We start from the raw sequence: 23,954 nt of genomic DNA, 5'->3' as shown, positions 1-23,954 counted from the left end.
AGGTGAAAAAAGAAACAAACATGGCAATGCTAAAAATCTACTTAAAATTAGCTGATTATAGGGCCCAGCGTGGTGCCTTAGTGGCTAAAGTCCTCACCTTGAACGCACCAGGATCCCATATGGGCACCAGTTCTAATCCCGGCAGCTCCACTTCCCATTCAGCTCCCTGCTTGTGGCCTGGGAAAGCAGTCGAGGACAGCCCAAGGCCTTGGGACTCGGCACCCACATCAGAAACCCAGAAGAAGCTCCTGGTTACTGGCTTCAGATTGGTGCAGCACCGGCCGTTGCGGTCACTTGGGGAGTGAGCTATCAGATGGAAGATCTTCCTCTCTGTCTCTCCTCCCCTCTGTTTATCGGATTCTCCAATAAAAATAAAATAAATCTTTAAAAAAACTCATTTGGATATTTGTGGCATCATTACAGGCCAAACAAAATTATCAGCTACAAAATTAGCATGTTGGGCCTGGTACAGTAGCCTAGCAGTTAAGTCCTCCCCTTGCATGCGCCAAGATCCAATATGGGTAGTGGGTCTAATCCAGGCCACCCGGCTTCCCATCCAGCAGTCTGTCTGTGGTCTGGGAAAGCAGTAGAAGACAGCCCAAATCTTGGGGACCCTGCATCCGCATGGGAGACATGGAAGAGGATTCGGTTTCCTGACTTCAGATCGGTGCAGCTGCAGCTGTTGTGGCGACTTGGGGATGGAAGATCTTCCTCTGTATCTCTCCTCCTCTCTGCATATCTGCCTTTCCCATAAAAATAAATACATCTTTTTTAAAAAAAATAGCATGCTATAGATTTATTGAACTTAATGTTCAGCAGAGCCAGAGCAAATGATTTCCTGGACATATGTGGCCTGTGGGCTTGACATTCCTACTCCAGACAGAGAAATCTTGACTCTTCACATTTTCTTGTTGAATCTCCAAAATTAGCCATGTTGTAATTTCTTTTGGTTCTTAGACAGTTGAGTATCTCAGTCGCCACCATAGCAGTTGTCTATCAGCAACACAATCTCTAGCACCGAAGTGACAGAGAATAGCTCCGTGTGCTTCTCAATGGTCATGGGTTGTCCAGGATCGGCAAGTTCTGCTGACACCACCATAGTGATCCAAGGTGCAGTGAAGCAGAGAAAATAGTTCTTAACACATTTAGAAGAAAAAAATACATGTGCATCATATTCCACTTTCTAAAAAAAAATTTCATTGATTTCATGCAGTGGAAAATTATTTTTAATATACACACTGTTATACCTAGTATAAAAAGAAATTTTTTGAAGATGAATATATATTGTATTCATCTGTGCTATGGATAGTAATGGGTGGACTCTGTATGTATGTTTTATGTGTTAAAAATCAAATTTAGGGCCCGGCGGCGTGGCCTAGCGGCTAAAGTCCTTGCCTTGAACACCCTGGGATCCCATATGGGTGCCGGTTCTAATCCCGGCAGCTCCACTTCCCATCCAGCTCCCTGCTTGTGGCCTGGGAAAGCAGACGAGGAAAGCCCAATGCTTTGGGACCCTGCACCCATGTGGGAGACCTGGAGGAAGTTCCTGGCTCCTGGCTACAGATCGGCACAGCACCGGCCGTTGCGGTCACTTGGGGAGTGAATCATTGGACGGAAGATCTTCCTCTCTGTGTCTCCTCCTCTCTGTATGTCTGACTTTGTAATAAAAATAAATAAAATCTTTTAAAAAATCAAATTTAAATACACGAACCACAGCCTAAAGACATGCATGTTTAAAAAAAGGGTATTGTATAAATATTTTTGCATGACAGTATTATAAGAAGCACTCATAAACCGTACTGATATAATATCGTTACATTATTACTAATATAAATGTATTTTGTGAGTTTTAATTCCATCATTAATTCCTATGTTGAATGTACAAAAAGGTATAGAACTTAACATCCAATTAAAAACATAAATTAATCTCTATAAACTAAGCAATAAATTAGTAAAGTGGGCAGTTTTTACTCCAAAGTGTTCTTTTGTATCTATTTTCACAGAATTCCAGTTCAATTTACTCCCCAAGAATAACCATTTGTGATCTGTAATTGCAAACCAAGTTTGCATTTTTTGAGTTTTATATGAGCTGAATCATAGGGTATGCAATTTGTTTTATCTATCTATCTATCTATCTATCTATCTATATCCATCCATCTGTTTATTGTTCAATATGATTTTCTAAGGCTCATTCCTGTGTTTTTACCAGTGTTTTATTTAGGCTTTAATGTTGACACACTTTCTATTATATGATACCATAACTTATATTTTGTTGACTAGCATTTATTATTTCCAGTTCATGAACAATGCAGTTATGCAGATTCTATTCATGTCTTCCAAGACAAAACATCTGTCAGTGAACTTGGTGAGTTATGAAGAAGATGCATCTTCCACCTGGTAAGCAAAGATTGGCCAGTTCTGGGCTCAGCACCATAGCCCAGTGGCTAAAGTCTTCACGTTGCACACACCAGCATCCCATATGGGCACTGGTTCAAATCCCAGCAGCCCCTCTTCCCATCTAGCTCTCTGCCTATGGTCTGAGAAAGCAGTCAAAGACAACCCAAAGCCTTGGAACCCTGCACCTGTATGGGAGACCTGGAGGAAGTTCCTGGCTCCTGGCATCGGATTGGCTCAGGTCTGGCTGTTGCAGCCACTTGGAGAGTGAATCATCACATGGAAGATCTTCCTCTCTGTCTCTGCTATGCATATATGACTTTGCAATAATAATAAATAAATCTTAAAAAAGATTGTCCATTTCTCCACAGTGATTATGTAATTTACATCTCCACCAGTGATATTAGCTTAAATTGCTATAAAGCTTCACAAATTGAAGTGTCATTTGGTGTTCCTTTATTTCAATCATTGTAATTTTAGTGTAGGTGAAATTATGCTTTATTGTGGCTTTAAGGTGCAATATCCTGATAAATGAATGCACTACACAATTTTCCATGTGTTAATTTTCTGACACTTTGTAGAATTGTATATTCGTTTTTTATTTTGATAGTTTAAAAAAAAATAGAGAGAGGGAAAGATAGACTGAGAGAGAGACAGACTTCCCAGTCTGCTGATCCATTCCCCCAAACAACTGAAATGGCCAGGGCCTAGGCCAGCCACAGTGGGCAACCAGGAACGCATCCTAGGTCTTTCAGTGAGGACTCAGTATCATCACTGCTCTCTTCCAGGATGCGCATTGGTTAGAGCTGCAGTAGGAGCAAGAGCTGAGATTCAAACCTGAGTATTTTGCAATCAGAAGCAACCCTCCCATTCACTAGGACAAAGATCCACCAACCCACTCGCCAAATACCTTTCTTTATGGTTGACATTTTCAGAATGCCCTGATGTGATCCCTATACTACCATTCTGTTACAAATGCATACCTTCAAATTATTTTCTACCTTATGGTTTATCTAATATTCTCTTTTCAAAGGAATAGGAGGCAGAATTCTAACCTTACTTGAGATACTTGGCACCTTCTTTACCATTGAACCATCCCTGGATAATCTTCAGAACTCTGACTTTGATGGATTTTATCCCATGATTATTTTCTCATTAGGTAACACAGTCAACCTTAAAATAGAGAAAATATTTGAGTGTGACACCTAATCATTGGAGTCATTTAAAAGCAATTTTTATTTTAACAAGCCTTTTTTCTTTTTCTTTTTTCTTTTTTTCCTGATGGCAGAAAAAAAGAAGCTAAGGGATTCAAAGAATGAAAAGGTTTGGATATCCCATTGCTGACTTGAACGCGGAGGGGGCCACTGAGTGGTAAATAATGCATGAATTTAGTTGCTGAGAACAGCAGGGATTTCAGTCCCTCTCCCACAAGGAAATGAATTCTGCCAAGAAGAAGAATGAGCTTGGAAACTGAATTTTCCCTGAAGCCTCCAGACAAAATCCTCAGTCCAATCAACTTCTTGATTTTGGCTTTGCTTACTCTATGGATAAAACTCAATCACAGAATCAAATTTTTCTGACCTATAATAGAAGTGTGAATTAATAAGTGGAGATTGGTTTAAGCCACTAAATGCATAGTAATAAAATCTTAAAATATCATAAGATAGTAAAATAGCAATAAAAAGTAATGTGTAATTGGTACTAAAAGTAGGGTACTCTCATGATAAAAACAAGAAGTACAGGAATGATTATACAATTGGTCAGCAGAAGTCTGAGATAAATTTAAGAATGGTTATCTAAAAGTTCCCCTTTCCTTGAGGAAACTGTTAGTAGAAACATATGCATTAAGGCAATGCTGGTTAGAGTTCAGAAAGAAGTGAGGAACATGGTGGAGATATTGTAAATTACCTCTCCAGAAGATGAAATCTTTAAACTGACATTTATTTGAAATCTGGACTTTACAATGCTCCTCAAGAGGGCCCTGAAGGAACCAAAAAAAAGAAGTTATTGAAAATTGAAAGAAAGAATACACTGTATGTGGTAGCAGATTCCTTGTCAAATGTGTCCTGCAGTTTTGAGAAAAGTACAACTTCTAAGTGATGAATTGAATGTAGAGCTAAGGAGTTTTCTGATAAACTTTTGCCGGTACTCCCTCCTTTCTTGCTGCCCACAGTGATCAGCGAGAAGAGACAGATTGAGGCAATAATCATTAAACGAAAAGGGTTCAGGAAAAAAAAAAAAAGATACAAAAAATAAGCCTAAAGCTTTAGCACTGCTTCACAAGTGTGATGTCCAACTGTAGTTGGAGACACAGCTTCCATACTGCATCACTGCAACTGGAGGACTTTGGGAGGGTAAAGAATAATTGAATAATTGAATAATTGGTCAAAGTGCTTTCTAATCTAATAGAGTCAGTTCCTGTGGAATCTATATTTCTAAAGAAAACTGTGCCAGCAGAAACCTTGTCTTTATGGGACAGAAAAATGAATAAGAGGACATGAAATAAAGGCAGATGTGAAATCCACAATATTTTATTGGCACAGTGATTTAACTGTTGTAAACTTTTCCAGCCTTTAATGCAACTAAAAGATTGGCCGGGGTGGAACTGGAGCCCCAGGATGAAGCCAAGATCCCAGACAGCAGGAAAGGCAGCTGTGGAAGATTATTTTCAGGACTTGAACTTATTCAAGAACCTCTCTCTTCCATTTGCCTACCTGAATTACAAAACCGTGTCTGAGCATTGACTATGTTTTACCTCGCATTGTCCGTATTTTTGAAAACTTTCTTCCACAGTTGTCTTATGACAGCCCATTGTGTTATATTAAATGTTTTGGGACAAATGACTTACATTCCACAGGATGTAGATATCAACACTATCGGAGTTGTACATAGTGGACTGTATCCAAAGGGATGGGACTTGCCATTATCCTTTCTTATATTTCCTTGTAATTCTCAATCTGAAACCTATTGATCATTAATCAGAAACTTTCCTTTAAACTATTCATGAAATGTACATTGCCAAAGAGATGCCTGTCAGAAAAATCCATTTGAGAATATTACAATGCCCTTATCAATAAGTCATTAATAATTAACAAATTGGAAAAGTATTTCAATGAGCAACTCAAAGTAGAGGGTAACTGATGGGGCTCGTCATTTGGCCTAACGATCAAGACATTGATTGGCCCATCCATAATCTATCTCACAATTCTGAGGTTTGAGTAACAGCTCCACATCAATTTCAACTTTCTAATTATATGCACTTTGTGAAAGTTGTGGAGATGGCTCAAGTGTGTGAAGCTTTTACTGGGTTTCTGACTCCAACCTTCAGCCTAGCTTATGCCTGGCTGCTTTAAGCTTTTTCTGTATAAATTAGAAGAGGTTGAGCAAACCACATTGAGTCTATCTCAAATAAAAATACAGTATCATTCCTTTTGGGGAACACATTCAGATTTTAAGCTGATTTTCATTAAAGATACTAGTCTTGTGAATTAGAGTTTCCAAAATTCACATTGTGGTGGATTTTTTAAAAAATTTAATTATTTTTATGGCAAAGTCAGACATACAGAAAAGAGAAGAAACCAAAAGGAAGACCTTTCATCCACTGATTTCTTCTCCAAGCGGCTGCAATGGCCGGAGTTGAGCCGATCTGAAGGCGGGAGCCTCCTCCGAGTCTCCCGTGTGAATGCAGGATTCCAAGATTTCAGGTGGTCCTTGATTGCTATCTCAGACCACAAGCAGGGGGCTGGATGGGAAGCAGGGCTATCAGGATTAGAACTGGCGCCCATATATGATCCCAGCATGTGCAAGGCGAAGACTGAAGCCTTTTGGCTACCACGCAGGGCCCTTGGTTTTTAACCAATGCCCTAAGGACTGTTACATGGCACCACAAACCTAATAATATGGCTTGAGAGGGTAATAGGAATTTCAGAGTGAATGAATGCCACCTCTCTTGAGAGAGATTATCTGAATTGAAATATTTATTTAACTTGGGCCAATGACACTAAGAAAAAAACGTTATTTGGCATTTTTGGAAAAACAGATAATGAACTTACAAGTGTTTATTATTGCATGTTTGAGCTGTTAAGACAATAAACCTGCTTGAATTCTTCATGTTGAATAGAAGCCAGGGAGCAAATTGCATGTCCCATTTAATCTATTTGAAAACTGCTACTTACCTGTCAGGTAATCATGACTGTTGTCACTGTTCATAATAGCCACATCCTTTCACCTTTCCCTGAAGAGTTCCACAGTAAGTCACATCAAATGTCAAGCTCTTTTCAATGAAATAATCCCGGCATCACGTTAGCTGAAGTGCTTTACCTGTTCTACATTCATTTGCATATTTAGTTCATGATCACACATAATGTAAGTCTTGTCTCTCATCTTTCTTATTACTCAATTACTGTTGCCAAGCAAAGGATGAACAGAAGACAATAGCTAACGAGTCTGTTCCTTGGGAGAAACAATATTCAAATGCACATTTGTTGAATTTGTGGAAGTTACACAAAATTCCTCAGCATGAACTATACATGAAAAGCTGCATGTTCCAGATGAGCCGGGGAAAGTGCAGGATAATGAATAACCAGGGCTTAGAAGATGTAAGTGCAGCAACATCCCCCAAAATTGATCAAAATAGACATAGAGTATAGATTGTGACTTACTGAGCATATGAGAATACTAACAATCTGAAGCTTTTTTTCCCCAAGCCTAATTTGAACCATGACACCCATTGTAGGTTTTGTATCTGCATATACCAAAATATTTCATGTTCCTAAAAGCTTTATCGCACAAAGCCTCAATATTCACTACTAAAGAAGGTTCTCTGGCCAAAGATAATTATAACTTGGTCTTCCTAGTTTTAATCCTTACTTTCCCATTAGTAGTTAGATTTATGACATAGAAAATTTAAGTCTCACCTATCAAAAATAAAATCACATGCATTCTCATATAAATAGAATGACGTTACTGCACAAAGTTCTAAAATCTAGAACAATACGCCAAAAAGACGGGAGCATTAGTTTCACTTTAGGCTGGAACCAACATCTCTTAATATATACTAGGATTTCTTCACAATCTGAGCTATTTTATCTTTCATTTCATACAGAGTGATCGATAAGGAACAAAAGCAGTATTTTGGTGTATAAAATAACATCAGTTTAGTAACCTATGATAGAGAAATAAGGAACTAAATTGGTTTTGCAAAGAAGTAATACCAACATATTTTAAAGGAGAAAGTAAATTTTGTGTTTATTTTTAAAATTGTATCTAAAGAGTTACAATATGCCTAGGTTTAGGATGGCATTTAAAATAGTAACAGTGATTGCATTCCATGATTCTCTGTGATTATATCAAATATTAAGTGTTAAAGTAGATAAAAATTATGCCGACATACCAACTAAACATCAGTTGATTGGTGGATGTTTTATTTTTCAGAATTTTAAAGATAATTAGTCTCAATTAATGGACCAGCTAATTCTCTGTTTTAAAGATTATAGCACCAAAATGAAAAAATATATTTCTTATGATTATGAAATTTTTCAGTTTCTGTTTATGGATCTGTAGAAAATATATGCTGGTGATGTAATGAAAAGTCATCTATGAGAAGTACTGTTCCTTAAAGATACATGAAATAATCCTGATTTAGTTTAGATCTATTCATGTTAAATCATCACAATAACATTTGGAAAATACCTGTTAGTAATTTTGTATCCTGCATAGGGAAATATAAAGTCTGTCAGCCTCACAAAATGCATAATATTCAAAATAATCACTCCTGGCCCAGCACAATAGCATAGTGGTTGAAGTCCTCGCCTTGAACGCTCTGGCATCCCATATGGGTGCCAGTTCTACCCAGGAGACCCACTTCCCATCCAGCTCCCTGCTTGTGGCCTGGAAAAGCAGTCAAGGATGTCCCAAAGCTTTGGGACACTGCACCCACGTGGGAGACCCAAAAGAAGCCCCTGGCTCCTGGCTCCTGGCTTCAGATCGGCTCAGCTCCAGCTGTTGCGGCCGCTTGGGGAGTAGACCATTGGACGGAAGATCTTCCTCTCTGTCTCTCCTCTTCTCTGTATATCTGACTTTCCAATAAAATAATAAAATATCTTTACATTTAAAAAAAAAAAAATCACCCCTGAAACCTGTTACAGATTTCAGTGTAAGGCTATACATTGCTTTCTACTGTGCTTACACCAGCCATTATTGCAGAATTGGCTATGTCTCTCTGATAGAAGAGGAACACGTTTTCAACTCAGCGTCACACATAGGAAAAGAATATTTTCCAGAATCAGACGATTAAAATAGAAATATCTGCACTCTATATTTTAGGTAATTAAACATAATATTCTCACAAATCCTGTCTCACTTAGTAAGTGGGATTCCTAATATCACAAAATAAGAAAATTTTGGCCACAAAATGCTATTTTCATTAAAGCTATTTATGTGCTTTGGACCTAACATTGTCTAAAATAATCCAATTCTAAAGGAAAATGGGTGTATATTAGGATTTTGAAGCTGCAAGCTAAAGGTGATAGAGAAACATGTATGCCGTCAGAAGAGACATTCTTATTGAGGAGCTGCCAGTGAGACTCCCAAACCACCCCCTTTTTTTAAAACTTAAATAGAATTTGTTAAGTTGGAAGATGCCTTTTATCATAGCAATCAAGAGGGAAGTTTTTATCAGAGAAAATACCCAAAAGATCTGGCTGAAGCAGAGTTTTTTTAAGGACTATTTTATGGGGGAGAAAAAAGCAAACAGCCAATTATTAGAGTGTTCACACAAAACTCAACAAAGGGCTAGAACTGTTACCTTGTCTAGGTTGTTCAAAATAAATCCATCAGAAGGTTGCGAAGGTAAACTTTTAGCAAAATTTTGGGCTGCCAGGAGTATATGGCATTTTGAAGAGCCATAATATAAAAGATAAAGTTCTTGGGCAGTTATAACAAAAAGGAATTATCTGAGTCAGCATCTGTGTACGTGGAGTGACAAACACACAGACCTTAGTGTCTGGTCCAAGCCTAGGATGCTGGCTGGAACTCAGGACCGGAAGAACAAGAGTATCTGGATGCATTTGATGGGAGGTAAAGAAATTAATAAAGGATAGCACAAAATCTGGATACATGAAAGTTATAACACAGAGAAGAGCAGAGATGGAACTAGAAAAAGTACTGCTGGCCAAGAAATATTTCAAGCAGAGATGCCAAGCAAGCTATGTGGTGTGCATTCATATACATACATATATAAAACATCATATAACACACACATATATATATGTATATATATGCATATATAAAATTTGGAAGTTGCCAAAATCTAGCCTATGCTTAAACTTAAGTTACAAATAAAAGAGAGGCCAATAAAAATAGGTAAACCATATCCTAAAAAGTGAGAAAATACAGGGTACAGAAATTAGGAGGAAAAGAACTGAGTAAATGAAAATGTGGAGAAGTAAATCAAGTTGGAAAACCAGCATGGTGTTGTGATCTACTTATCCAGGCTGTATTTGAAGAACCAGGCAGTGGTCAGCCATCATAAATAACTGGAATTTGAATACAATGACAACCAACAATTGCATAGTATGAGTTGAGTGCTTATGGAGAAACAGCACAACAAATGTAAAAACGACAGTGAGAGAGGTGGGTCCTGAAAGAGAAACAATGATAAAATTCAGTCATGTGGATATCAGATGACTCAAGGCTTTGCTAAGCCAGGAACCTTGAATAACATGATTAGGTCGGACATCTTGCCTCAATGTATATCTTCTATGTGAACACAAAGGAAATTAGTAGGAACAATCTGAAATGCACAATGATTGACAGTTTTATTTGTAGACCCTATCTATATTCATCCCAGGTCACAGGTACAGAGATATCTAGTTCCCATGTTACGACCCTTCTAATTCATTTTAACCAGTGACCTCATATTGGGAGTTCTCATAGGAACTGATCCTTGCCACCATCATTCCCTTAACTTGCTTGCCAGAGTCTAAAGGAGCAGTGGCGTTCCTGTGCTCAAACATGATTTCACAGGGCAATACCAGAGAATCAGAGAAACTCAGCAATGATCAGCTTCAAGTGAGCTTCAGGGAAGCCTCCGCCCATCAGGGGCTTTGGGGAGAAGAGTCCAGTAAGCCCTGCAGAACAAATCAGTGGTATTGTCCAGAGTTTTTCTCAGAAGACTATTGGAGATGATTTTTTAAATTGAAATTCATAAGATTTGTTAGTCCATAAGAGAATTAAAAGGCAATTTCTGCCTAAACCGTAATGAACCATCACATGCCCTCTGTGTTAGGATGCTTTCCTCATGCCAACAATATTATGCATTAATCTCCTTCACCAGTAGATCTTCATTTCTTAGATTGTCTCCAGTTATGTGAATACATGCTTAACGAACTCATGAAAGGTATGATTACTTTTTCTTAACTTAAATTTTTTGAGTATAAGGAAATTTGATGAGACTAAAGTAAGTAGAAGCTTGAATAATTTAAATTCATTTTATTATATGGAACCATTACATTATTCCCTGGTCCATTTCAGGGTTATCTTCTGAGAAGTAAGAGTGATTTATCTTTCTCCTAAGTTGGACTTTCAAGTTTGTAATAAGAATGTAAGTAATATTTATAGCTTCTCATGCCACTGTGCCGATAGAGATATCAATAACTCGAATTTATAGCCCTGGTTTAATGACAAATTTGCTATTTTTGAAATGAGATGTCAAAAGAGTGGCTTGGTTTGTATAACTTCTAATGTGAGAAAAATGTGATAAATAGCACCTCAGCATTGCTCTCATATAGTCTTCAGTTTCATAATTACACATGAAATTCACTGTTCGCACTGTTTGGGCTCCGAGGACTCCTGTAAAAACATATAGAAAATACACACATTCCTAAAAATTAAAAAACCCTTTGGCTTCTATGTATTATTTTGTAGAACATCGAGTTGATTCTGTCCAGCTCTAAGTTTGAGTGCTCTGTACTGAATACTTTTACTGCCTTAATATTCTTCTGCTGTTATGGATACACTTGGAAGACTGAAAGTTTATTTGCATAATATGGAAATTTTGAATTCATGTTATTAATTGTGTCCAACCATATTTTTAAAAAACATGTATTGTTTGTATTAGAAAAGCAGATCTACTGAGAGGAGGAGAGACTGAGAGAAAAAATCTTTTGACTGCTGGTTCACTCCCCAAGGGGCTGCAGATGCCAGGGCTGAGCTGATCCCAAGCCAGGAACCAGGAACTTCTTCTGGGTCTCCCACTCAAATGCAGGTTCTCAGTGGTTTGGGCCATCCTCTACTGCTTTTCCAGGCCACAAGCCGGGAGCTGAATGGGAAGTGGAGCAGCTGGGATAAAAACTAGTGCCCATAAGGGATCCTGGCACTTGCAGGGTGAGGATTTAGCTACTAAGCCATCGTGCCAAGCCTGCACACACATTTTTAAGATATAAATTCAAGGCAGAAAATAAAAAAAATGAAATGATCTATTGTTTTATTAAAAGTATTTCATCTCCGAAGGATATTTGTGGATGTTATGATACCCAAGTTGAATATTATTTTATGTGCACTAGCAATACATTAAACAAGAATAACGCATTTCTACCAGAAGAGAATAATTCTATCATTCTTTCCCAATCTTCATAGAAAATTCATTTAGTGAGGAAATTCATTTAATTTAACAGCTAAAATTCTAGTTAAGGCACCCGCATCCCACATCAGGGTACGCATATTTGATGCATGCCTTTACCTCCTGACTCAGTTTCCTTGTCATGCAGACCTGGAAGGCTGAGTTGTGACTGAGTAATTGGGCCACTGTCACAATGTGGGAAACACAGGTTGTTGCCCCAGCCCTCCACTATTCTTAGATCACTATTCTCCACATTCTCAGATATGGTGGACATATGGGGAGTGAACCAGCGGATGCGGGCCGTCTCTTTCTGTCTTTCCGTTTATCTTAAAGTTACTCCTATACAATGTATAAACTTTCATTTCATATTTCACAATAACTAATAAGCAATTAAAATTCTTAGTTTCATGAATTAATCATAACCACAGTCTGATATGTAGTAAGATAGGAATGTTGGATAGGAAATAATGGAGAGAGAAGGTTTCCTTGACTTGTGATAATTTAAAATGGCCTACCACACCCAAGTATTTAAACATGATAATCACATGAAATATTTTAGGAAATTTGGAGGTTTCTTACTCTTTCATTTCACAGACATTACAAAGTTACTGATCCATTATTCTTTCTTCAGCTTGTTAGCAATTTCTTTATTGATTTCTGCCATTTTAAGTTCTTTGAGATTGATAAAAGATTCTTTTCTATATGATTCCTTTAAAACCATTGGGCTCATAATTGGTTATCTTACTAATGCTACTATTTCCTAAAGCATTGTAAATTTATCAACCAATCTCTTTCACCTATGTTACCATGGACCAATGTATTATTACCCTGTTCTTCAAGCATTTACATCAAAATAAGTTTAAAGTTTCTCATTAAATATGAGAGGCAAGTATTACTCATTCCAGGTTATCTCATTGATACCCTTTTCACTTGAGCTAATGTGAGAAAGACATATACATTTCTTTGTGTTAGAAGATGTATTTTCCATACATGTTTTTAAAAATATCTATCATTTGAAAAGTAGAGTAATGCAGAGTTTGACAACACACAGAAAGAGAGAGAGAGCGCGCATATCTCCTATTCAGTAGTTCACCCAGGAGAGTCTGGAGCTCTGTCTTGGTCTTTCATGTGAGTTCCAGGGACCCACATGCTTGGGCTGTCTTTCACTGTCTTTGTAGACACATCAACAGGAATGTTGATCAGAAGTGCAACGGGTGGGATTCAAAATGTCACTTGGATATGAGATGTTAATGCTGCAAGTTGGTACTTCAACCTGTGACACATACTGACTTCTTTAATGTTTGCATATATTCAAAGTTAGGGAGTGATTTCAAGAATCATTCAAGTAGTTCTAAATTCCCTTTGTAAGTTTGTTCATTTCGCATCTCACCTTGAAGTTTTACATGCATTTTACGGCACCTATTTAAACTTCAAATTTGACATTGCGCCCAATAGACTGGCACATACCCAATCATTTGAATCAGTGTTGCCTTTAATTACAATCCTTACTTCTACCCTTCTAATGCTTCTAATGCATTACAGTTTAAAATAGAGTGATCTCATCTTAATTTTGTTATACATCTCAGTCATTTAAACATCATGATGTAAACATTAATACTGAAGATCATTAAACAGCTGGGAAGTATGTAGCAAAAATGATATTTATTATATAAGGTAAGAAGCTGATCTTAAGCCACTTTAAGAAATCTTTTCAATTTTGCTTCAAAAAACTCCAATTTCTGTTCACTAATATTTACGATTCATTACATATTAAATGGTGGTGGGATTTTTGCAAATAACCAAGAAAGCAGAAATTCCCCTCCACCCCCGGGAAGGTTTCCAGTGATGCTGTGGATGAGATAGCACTTTGAAATTGTATAATTTAATTTGTTGCATTGGGAAAATGATTTCTTAAAAATCTTTCCAATGTTTGAAAACATGACTTAAAGGTATCAAACTCTGAATACAATCTACACCGCAAAGAGCAAAAGTCCAAGGGGAATTTTAAACATTCCTGTCTTTATGTGGATGTTGCCCATTCTCTAAAGTTGATCCTTTTTGTGAGGCTGTGGATTCGACAGCAGATCAATGTTTTCTGAGCAAAAAACACATTTGTGCATTGCCCATGGATAAGGCTTAAATACCTTGTCTATGATTGTGTTATTTTTTTTCACTTTTTTGTGTTTTCCTGAAGATATTTTATAAATGGGGACAATCCCAACAAAGGTCATGGTTTGTTACAGAGGAGTTTTCTACTTTATAAATAGTGTTGTTTCTTTCTTTAAAAGTAAAGAGGGAATAAATATCTCCGGAATAACTGATTTTTTTTTTGGTAGAGAACAAAATTTCATGCTTAATGTAAAAATTTGGATGGAATCATAAAATCATATTTAGACATTCTGACTCTTGGTATATATGAAATCATCTGAGTAATTTGTTTATTTTCTTATATGGGGTTCCTTAAAGCAATTACATGTTTACTAAGCAATGACAGGCTGTAGATATGAATATTTAGGATGTGTGAAAATTAATTAGGTAATTTTTAAGTGCATATGAATATCATATTCACTTTAAGTTATAAAGAAGAAAAATGAAGTATAAATGGGATGGTGTCTAAAATGATGCTTTTAACAAGATTAGAAAATTACTGAATTATGAGACACATGAAACGATGGTTACTAATCTTAAGGTCCTATCAATCTACAACCAAATGAGTCATTTGCAAAGTGAAAATTCTATACTTCTAAAAGGTTCATTTAACTTAAATATAACTTAGCAAGCTGCTGCATTTAAATTTTTTTAAGGGCACAAAAGTGAAATCATTTGTAGCTGCTTAGAATTAGACAGTTTGGTTTTCTGGCTCAACAAAAATCACAGTAATGATATTGTTTTTGAAATATCAAAATAGTTTGCCATTTCAGGTTTATTGCAAAATAAAAAAAGTTTAAATTAGATGTTTTCACCTCCAGAAAAAGCTCCAATTTGCCAATTTGATATTTTTTCTCAGAATCAGGTACCAAACACATTTTAGGCAATAGTAAAGGAGTTACTAGTCTATGCCTAGCTCTGCTAACTATTGAAATTATGACAATGAGTCAGTGTTTTTACCACCAAGGAGGATTCACTTAAACACTGAATTGTAGATTGAAGTTAGAATTGAATCAGGGTAGATACATTTTCAGTGTTGTGAATAAAAAACACACCACTTCAATCAGGTGTCCTTTCCTTATTGAATAATTTTTTTTTACCTTTTAAAATTTCACATACTTAGTTTTTCTGTTGTATTAAAGGAGTTGCTTTATACAATATAACAGATAAGGCAACAGCATTTAGTATTTTAAGGTAATATGCAACATGTGCAAGAAGGCATTCCTTGCAAAAAAGTTAAAAAATACTATGATACTCAAGCGTGCCGATTTCAGTGCCTCCGACAGCTGCAGTCGAGCAGAGGAATCACTGTGCTGCCTCTCTCAACCTCGCGGAGAACTGTAGAGGAAATTCTGAAATACTACTTCTCAGATAATGATCCTTCACATTGTTAGCACTTAATCCCATGATGCTTTCAAGTTTCAGTAAATTGTCCTTCAAGCAAAGCCTGTAACCTGGTTCTTTATGCATTTGGGTATAATTATCCTTCTCAGACGTTTCCGTTTATAAATACTTCAGCTGTTCCCTATAGTCAAGTGTTCTCAGATGCCCAGGTGATTTGGTGAGGGGAGTTACATACATGAACTTTGTTACATCTGTGCCGAAACACTTATTTTGATTTCTGTTCGAGTCTAGAATAAATTACACCCATTTCAATACACAGGTAACTTCAAAGCAAAAGAACAAAGGCAGACCAACGCAGGAGGTATTTTCTTTATGTATTCTCTACTTAGAACAGTTAATACTTAGATACTTTCCTCTTTTAAAATATTTAACAGCTCGATTTAGATTAAATTCTCTCCTTGCCTTCTAATTAGATTTTAACTTTCATTAATATACATAGAGTACAGAAAAAAAAACAAGAGAAAACTGAAGTAAATGCAGAGTTTTCATAAGCATACTCTGCTTTATACAAAAATCACATTTGATTGTTAATGACAATATTCTAGCCACACATCGCTTATGAGATATTCTGGCACAGAGTTATATTAAAGATTGCCGGCTTCTGTGTCAACATGAAATCTGGTAACAAAGTAAGTGGGAACAAAATACCCAAGAGACTAACATACAAAAGTGATAAAAATTTTGAATTCTTTACAAAAATGAGGAGGGTTCTTGTGAATGACTCTGTGTGTGGATGTACATGAGTATGTGTATAAATCTGACACTCTTAAATTGTATTTTTACCTGATTTCTTTATGTAGAGTTACTGTGATCCAATAATGAGACTCCATCCCAATGAGCTTTTCCAAATCCACAAATCACTGGATTCTTAAAGATCACATGTTCATATACTGTAATTTTAGTAATTTTGCATGTTTAATTATTGTACACTAATGTAAGACTTGAGGGATCAAAGCTTTAGTACACACGGGTTATTGTGGGCACCCAATATTCAAGCTATACCACATGGGTAACCTAACCTCTCTATCTCACAGATGAGTGGAAATTTTTTAAATTTGCATGAATATAGCCATGTAAGGAAACAGGTCTGTGAGGTGAGAAAGTCCTTTGCACCTTTGATGTAATCAGAAACAAGGCTAAACGCATTTAAGGGTTAATGTTTGCAAGTGCTGTTGCAAATCAGATTTCTGAAGGAGCACACTTGGACAGTTTGGCTTCCAGGCTGTTTGTTAGGGATTGCACTTGAAATCAATACTGTACAAAAGAGGAAGCAAGAAGAGACAGAAGGATAACTCCAGCTGAGATGAACTCTAGTTGACTTCTATGGACCTGAAATGCAGTCCTGAATCCAAAGGTGTTGATCACAAATGCCCTGAATTAGCCCAAATGACCAAGTCTGTGCAACGTTGTTCAACCCGTCACAGTGTGGGAGTCACATCTCTGATGATGTGACTTGATCCAAATAGCTGTATGAAGCCGAGGAAGAAACTGAAGGGTGCAGTGACTGAACTGTGGCTCTCTCTTGACAACACTCCTAGCAGCTGGAAGATCAACCTCTTTATTCTATAAAGATTTGGAGCATGAGTTCATCCCATTGGGAAAAGGAATGGTCTTGAACTCCAACACTTGCACGGAGTTCAAGGATGAAAGGATTCTGGAGGAGTTCCTCAAGAAGGTGGCAGAAAAAGAAGCATTTACTTTGATAGGGATGCAAGCTTGTTCTAGGCATTTCAGTTTCAGATCCTTTGAATTTGATTCAACTCGTGTAGTTCATGAATACAATTCTAAGACTTCATCTGAATTTCAAATTTACATTTGCTAAGGCTGTTAGAGTTCATAAATGATGTTTCTATGAGACATAACTCCGCAAATGCCAGTTAGTTTGTTAGATACATTAGTCATCCTACTAAAATATACAGGTTAATAATGCATAGATTGAGAATGAATGTGATCAAAAATGAAATGTATCTTGTTTACTGGAAATACAAGGCTAACACACATACCACATCTGGAGACGATTCAATAATATCTATATGTGCAAAATAATGCACTATTTATTATAAAAATTGATATAAACATCCATGCAAATATATCATAATAAAAAATGCATGGGTATAGAAGGAGGGAGAGTGAAGACACGGAGGAGATGTTGGCTTTTGTTCTTACACTTCCACCTATGATGTTTTCTTTATGTTAGTAAAATTAAAATAAAAAATTTCCTGTATTAAGAAATTAATTAAAGGTAATTACAAAGAATATTTCTTTTGTTGTTAAAAATACAGTTCACTGAGTTTTGGGTTAGGCTCTTGATTCTTACAAAAATATTCTTCAGGAATCTTATAAGAAAAGTAACCAATTTTTAGTGCTTTTCCATGATATTTCATGATATTTGGCATGATACCCTATAATAACTTCATTTTCCTCACAGGAAAAAAAAATGAAACTACTGCACAGTGGGAATTTGCAGTAAATCTCACAAGTACTCAGCATCTTGGCATTTATTGCCCCTCGCTTCCTTTTGATTTAGCAGGTCTGCCCTTCAATATTTCTTTTCTCCAACTACTTGCCCAAGTCTGCTTTTAAAACAATTCATACTGGCAGCACATTTTATAACCTGAAGTAGTTTGTGGCATATGTTATTATGTCAGAATGGTCCCACTATAATCTATTTGGAGAAACTTCTAGACATCTTTTGGTAAAACTCAATTAATTTAGGTGTCCATATCTCCAAGAAACAAAGGCATGATACCATCTAGTATTATTCCAGGAGGGAAGTTTTGTTTTATCTACTGCTATATATTTCACTGTTCTGTTTGAAGGAAAGCAGTATCTGGAGATGGACTCTTTTGAATTTTTATTTCTTCTGCTTTGAACTTGTTGAATAGCATATGTGGTAAACCAGAAAGGCATGAGTTACAAAAGCAAAAATGTACTACCTAAACATATGCAAGTTTTGCGTGCTAACTCAAGATTTGGGAAAGCTAATTTGAAAAGTAGAATCTAATAGCTTCATAATCAGCTTCAATTCTACATTTATGATAGGGTCTTTTTGTCTTAAGTGTATTATATATTGCAGTAAAAATCTAACTTGTTTTTGCAAGTTTCTGCATACTTCTTCCTGAGTGTATATATTTTTTTGTAGTACTATGTAACCACTGAGTTTTGCTATGTTTACAGTGAATAGATAATTGGTAACTATCTGAGACTTTTACATTAAGCTCTATTGAAATTAACCTACTCATAGACATTGGTTTGATCTTTTTTTAAAAAAGACTCAATTGTTACAGAATTTTATAATGGACATAAAATCACTGAGAAGCATTAGCTAAATACAGAGAACCAAGTGCACATGTTTACAGCCAATCATCTCTCATATTTGGAAAGGAGTGGTCATCTTTAGATAAGTCAGAATAGCAAGAGCACACCGTGCAATTATTCCATTTCAAGTAGAGACAAAACGAATTGGAAAGTCTTAAAGGCAAAATAAGAATAAATATTGATTCAAATGTATTATTGGAATTTGAAGGGAATCAAGAAAGACATGATAGAGAAACAATACTTCAAAAAAAAAAAAAAACCTTTGGTGAACTTACCAAATAAAGCATACGAGAGTATGAAAAACAGAGTATTGACTAGTCATTCTTCTACTCAATCAATGATTGTGTCTTATGAGAATTGCAGAATGCCTCGTGGGAAATGCAAAGAACAGACATAGAGGGATTTTATTCACACATCAGTTTTCTAAGTCATATCTGCTAATACACATTACACACATGAACTTGCCATTCTTCATAACCGTGTGAGATCATTCAGTTTCTCATTTCTATCACTCTCTCACACTCTCTAAACACACACACACAGAGTTGGTTTTATTTCTATGGAGAATCCTAGAGAACCTTCAATTGATCATTCTGAGAAATTATGGTATACAAAGACTGATCCTAACAAGTCAGTATGTTTCATCACTGCAAGTACTAGCAACATATGTATAGTTATTTTAATACAGTTAGCAGGGGCTGATTTTCTGTTATAATTATGTCTGTACATAATTATATACATAATAATTATCAAATGGGATAGAAATCACCTTGTTAATACTTAACAAAGAGCTATGGGAAAGAATTGCATGCACAAGGTGTTTAATTTCAGTAGGTCCAGAAAAACACACAGTTGATGGTAATGGAAATGTGATAGAAAGGACCAAATTGTAAAGGTTCTGTAACTCATTCTTTAATACTCTGTTGTTAACTGCCTTTTCGAAAATGATGTACCGCTCATGCCAGATTATTTCCTTATTTGCTGGAGATTGACTTGTACTATATTTTTATGAACAAAGTTTTTAATGCACCATAAAAACAGATCTGCACAGTTTTATAGGATTAGTTATTGTGTTTCCTTCAGGCAGTTTCCCCCTTTTTTATAAAGAGATAATTTTGTTTTTATAATTTGCTTTGATTATTCAATGGAAATGCATGCCCTTTGCTTTGTGAAGATTTCTAGTTTGATTTATTTCTACTTTGGAACACATTCTCTCTCCACTATCACATTAATCCTTTTGATTCAGAAGCTTAATGGGAAGTGTAGATATTCTGACTTAGGCACAGCAACGATGAAGTAGTCTGGTGTTACAAAATCAATCAAGAAGCCAACAAATCACTTCAATGGCTTTCATCTTCCAAAAGGCTAAGTGTGTAAATCATGAGACTGTGGTAAGCTTATGCACTTGAAAGAATAATAAGGATTAAAGAGCACAAGAGAAAAAAAAGTGCTATTCCATCTTGCTGAGACAAGCTCTTCAAGGAACTTAAAGACTTTGAGGAGCAAGTAGATTATATCATCAAAACTTGATCCAGTGTACTGGTTAAAGTAGTGGTTAAAGTCCTCGCCTTGCATGCGCCGGGATCCCAATGGTCGCCGGTTCTAATCCCGGTGGCCCCACTTCCCATCCAGCTCCCTGCTTGTGGCCTGGGAAAGCAGTCAAGGACAGCCCAAAGCCTTGGAGTCCTGCACCTGCATGGGAGACCTGGAAGAAATTCCTGGCTCCTGGCTTCGGATTGGCACAGCACTGGCCATTGTGGCTACTTGGGGATTGAACCATCAGACGGAAGATCTTCCTCTCTGTATATCTGACTTTCCAATAGAAATAAACAAATCTTATTTTAAAAAGATTTTATTATATCATTGGTTTTTCTATAATGTTGATTTTACCACTGTGTTTTAAAAAAAATACCCAAATGGGGGTTGATGCTGTGGAATATTGGGCTAACTATCTGCCTGCTATACTGGCATATCTTCTGGGACATGTCTCGTGTCCGAGCTGCTCCACTTCTGGTCCAACTCCCTGTTTGTGGCCTGAGAAAGCATCGGAGGGCTGCGAAATTCCTTGGATGCCACCACTCACATTGAGACCTAGAAATTCTTGGTTCCTGGTCTCAGAGCAGCTCAGCTCCAGGCATTGTAGCCATTTGAGGAGTGAATCCACAGACAGAATATCTCTGTCTCTCTGTCACTCTTCTCTGTAAATCTGCCTTTCAAATTAAATAAATAAATATTTTTAATACCCAAGTACATAGTGTTACTTACTAAATTTGATATTTTCAGTGGCTGGGATGGATTAATTTACTGTTGGGGACATGTTTGTGATGATCCTAACACAAACATTAAAGTGATGATATTCTGAAACTACAAGTTGTGGTGTCCAACAGACTACACAGTAATTAATCACACAATTAGAGAAAGCATTCAAAATCACAGAATCAATAAGTTATTAATTATTGCCATTAGTATGAGTTAAAGAGTATATTCAAATGTGGCTAATCAAATTTCAGTGGACCATCTCAAATAATTTTGTGTTCCCTAAAATAAAAACACCAAATAATATTTTTTTTATAAAAGCAAACATTTAAGTAAACATGTTAGTGTTGGAGAGATACTGAAAAAAGTATATTCAAAGTCCATTCTCACTAGAAAGACTGTAACAGAAAGCTCTGTCCTTCATTAAACATTAAACAACTAAAGAAAAATGTCGTACCATAACGAACACCTGCTTGCTTTAGTAGTTAAGGAAAGATGTCTGCACGTATTGCACTTATTATTAAAAGTGGAGCTTTAGATCAACTCAGCTCCAGCCCTTGTGGTCATTTGGGGAGTGAACCAATGGATGGAATATCTTTCTCTGTGTTTCTCCTTCTCTTCATATAAACAATCTGGATTTCTGGATTAATTAATCACTGATTAAATCCTTAAAAAAAAAAGGAAGTGGGGTTTGGTTTGATCCCCCATTGCAATTCCTGACGGCAGTTTCTCATCAGTGAAGATTTTACAAAATGGTGGGGATGGCTCAAATCATTAAATGTCTGCTATGGATGTGGGGCATCATGAAACCAGGCTCCTGGCTGCATCTCAGTCCCAAGTTCTGTGAACACATGGTGAGTGAGACAAACAGATGGGCTCGCTCACTCTTACTACTGCACCCTTCCCCTCCCTCCTTGTCTCCTTCCCTCTTAAATAAATAATTTAAAAATAAAACAAGTCCAACATTCTCCCTTGCGAAATTTTAGAACATTTTTTGCAGTTAGCTCATTAAACATTTTTAACAAATATTTTACTGCCCCAAGCATTAAATATCATCATGACAATATTCCTCTGAGAAAAGCAAAGTTAACATAACATGTGATGTAAATACAATATTTAAAAGTGTTCTTACAATATAATGGATGGGCTGCTACCCATATTGGACTATCTTTGTCCTTGACCAGGAATGCTCACTGTCCTCAAACATTTGTAACAGGCTGTTACTGAAATGTAAAAGATACCAGCTGCTAATGAGCAAGATTATAGTATAGCCAGCTGATTGTTTTGACAGTTTTAACAAACAAAATGAATTGCAAAACATGAGCATAATATTACCCATCAATCAGATAATGGATCTGAGCTATATATGTTTTCAAGTGAAAGTGCAAAGCCAGATGGACAAACCAGCCTCATTTTTCTGCTGTTAAGTGTAATTAACAAATCCAGTAACATATTTCCACTCCACACAGCAGAAACAGATGTATGTTTGACACACAAATGCAAAATAGTGAAAATGCAGCTTGATAATTAGGACATCGTGCTAATTTAATATTGCATTGCGTCTTTACAATTAGGCACTTTTGCATCTTAATAAGTAGGCATATTCAGGAGGGCAGAGGTGAGAGAAGGTGCTAACACACCCATTACTGCAGTCCACTGTTGCTTTAGATACACAATGAAGCAATGAGCAAAGTTCATTCCAAGGCCAAATGGGGACTCACTGCTCCTAAACATTATATTAGATGGTCACAAAAACTAGTTCTCATTAAAGCAGGCTATCCAGTGTCCCTCTTCACTATGTATAAAATGTGGGTGAGCATACAGCTTTCATCAAGGCTCCTAACGATTAGATTCCATTGTTTGCTTTCATCTCCATTTTTATATTTTTCTATTCTTTTTTAAAGATTTATTTTGTTCTTATTTGAAAGACAGAGTTACAGAAAGGAAAGACAGTGGAGACATCTTCCTTCTGGTGGCTCATTCCCCACATGGCTGCCACAGCCAGACCTGAGTTGGTCCAAAGCTGGGTGTCAGAAACTGCTTGTAGGTCTCCCAAGTGGGTGCAGGGGCCCAGGACATTGAGCCTCTGCTGCACTCCCAGTGAATAAGCAGGAAGCTGGAATGGATGTAGAGCAGCCAGGACATAAACCAGCACTCATATGGGAGATGTTAGTACTGCAGACAGAAGCTTAGTCTACCATGCCATGACACTAGACTCCTTATCTTTTCTGTTTTAATGTGCAAGAATACTAATTATTGCTTCAGGGACACCAATAAAGCAGAGAATTCTTGGCAAAAGCTACAACTCTTTTCATTTGAGTAAACTGAGCTCTTCTTATTTCTCTATTGAAAGCATGAGTTTCTCAACAATTAGGGATATTGTGACTTATGCATGTGGCATTTCCTATGCATATTATAATGCAAGTATACACTAAGTTCCATAATTTCATGCACCTTCATGTGCTTTTTGTATTCTGAATACTAGAGCAGTCAAAACATAAATGGCATTTTGAGCATTTGATTTTAATTTCTTGAAATCTATAGATCACCTTATTGTCTTTACGTTTTAATCCTCCAAATTTAATCTGATATATTTGAGAGTTCTGTGACATTGCTAAATGGTATATCTTACCTTCTTATATGTATCTTATTGAAGATAAGATATAGATGGCTAGAGGTATTTATGTTCTACTCACATCACTCTTCTCTCCTTCACCCTGATCAATGGAAATGCTTAGAGATCAATAGCTAAGTTAAAATACAAATTGTCTTGATGACTAGCAAAGTACTGCTGCTTCTCTGTCACTCTCTTAAT

The 23,954-nt window shown here is 36.5% G+C and overlaps 1 long non-coding RNA gene across 1 annotated transcript in view; it reads left to right on the top strand.

The window, feature by feature from the left end:
• The window catches only part of LOC105941880 (uncharacterized), a 173,599-nt gene extending 150,087 nt beyond the window's left edge, over positions 1-23,512 (top strand). The window contains exon 3 of the long non-coding RNA XR_009244339.1: positions 23,405-23,512. This is a non-coding gene — a long non-coding RNA (uncharacterized LOC105941880). The remainder of the gene's footprint in view (positions 1-23,404) is intronic.
• The last annotated feature ends 442 nt before the right edge of the window (positions 23,513-23,954 follow it).

Source organism: Ochotona princeps, chromosome 28 (assembly GCF_030435755.1).
Source record: "Ochotona princeps isolate mOchPri1 chromosome 28, mOchPri1.hap1, whole genome shotgun sequence".
NCBI lineage: Eukaryota > Metazoa > Chordata > Mammalia > Lagomorpha > Ochotonidae > Ochotona > Ochotona princeps.
This window is presented reverse-complemented; position numbering and strand designations above follow the sequence as displayed.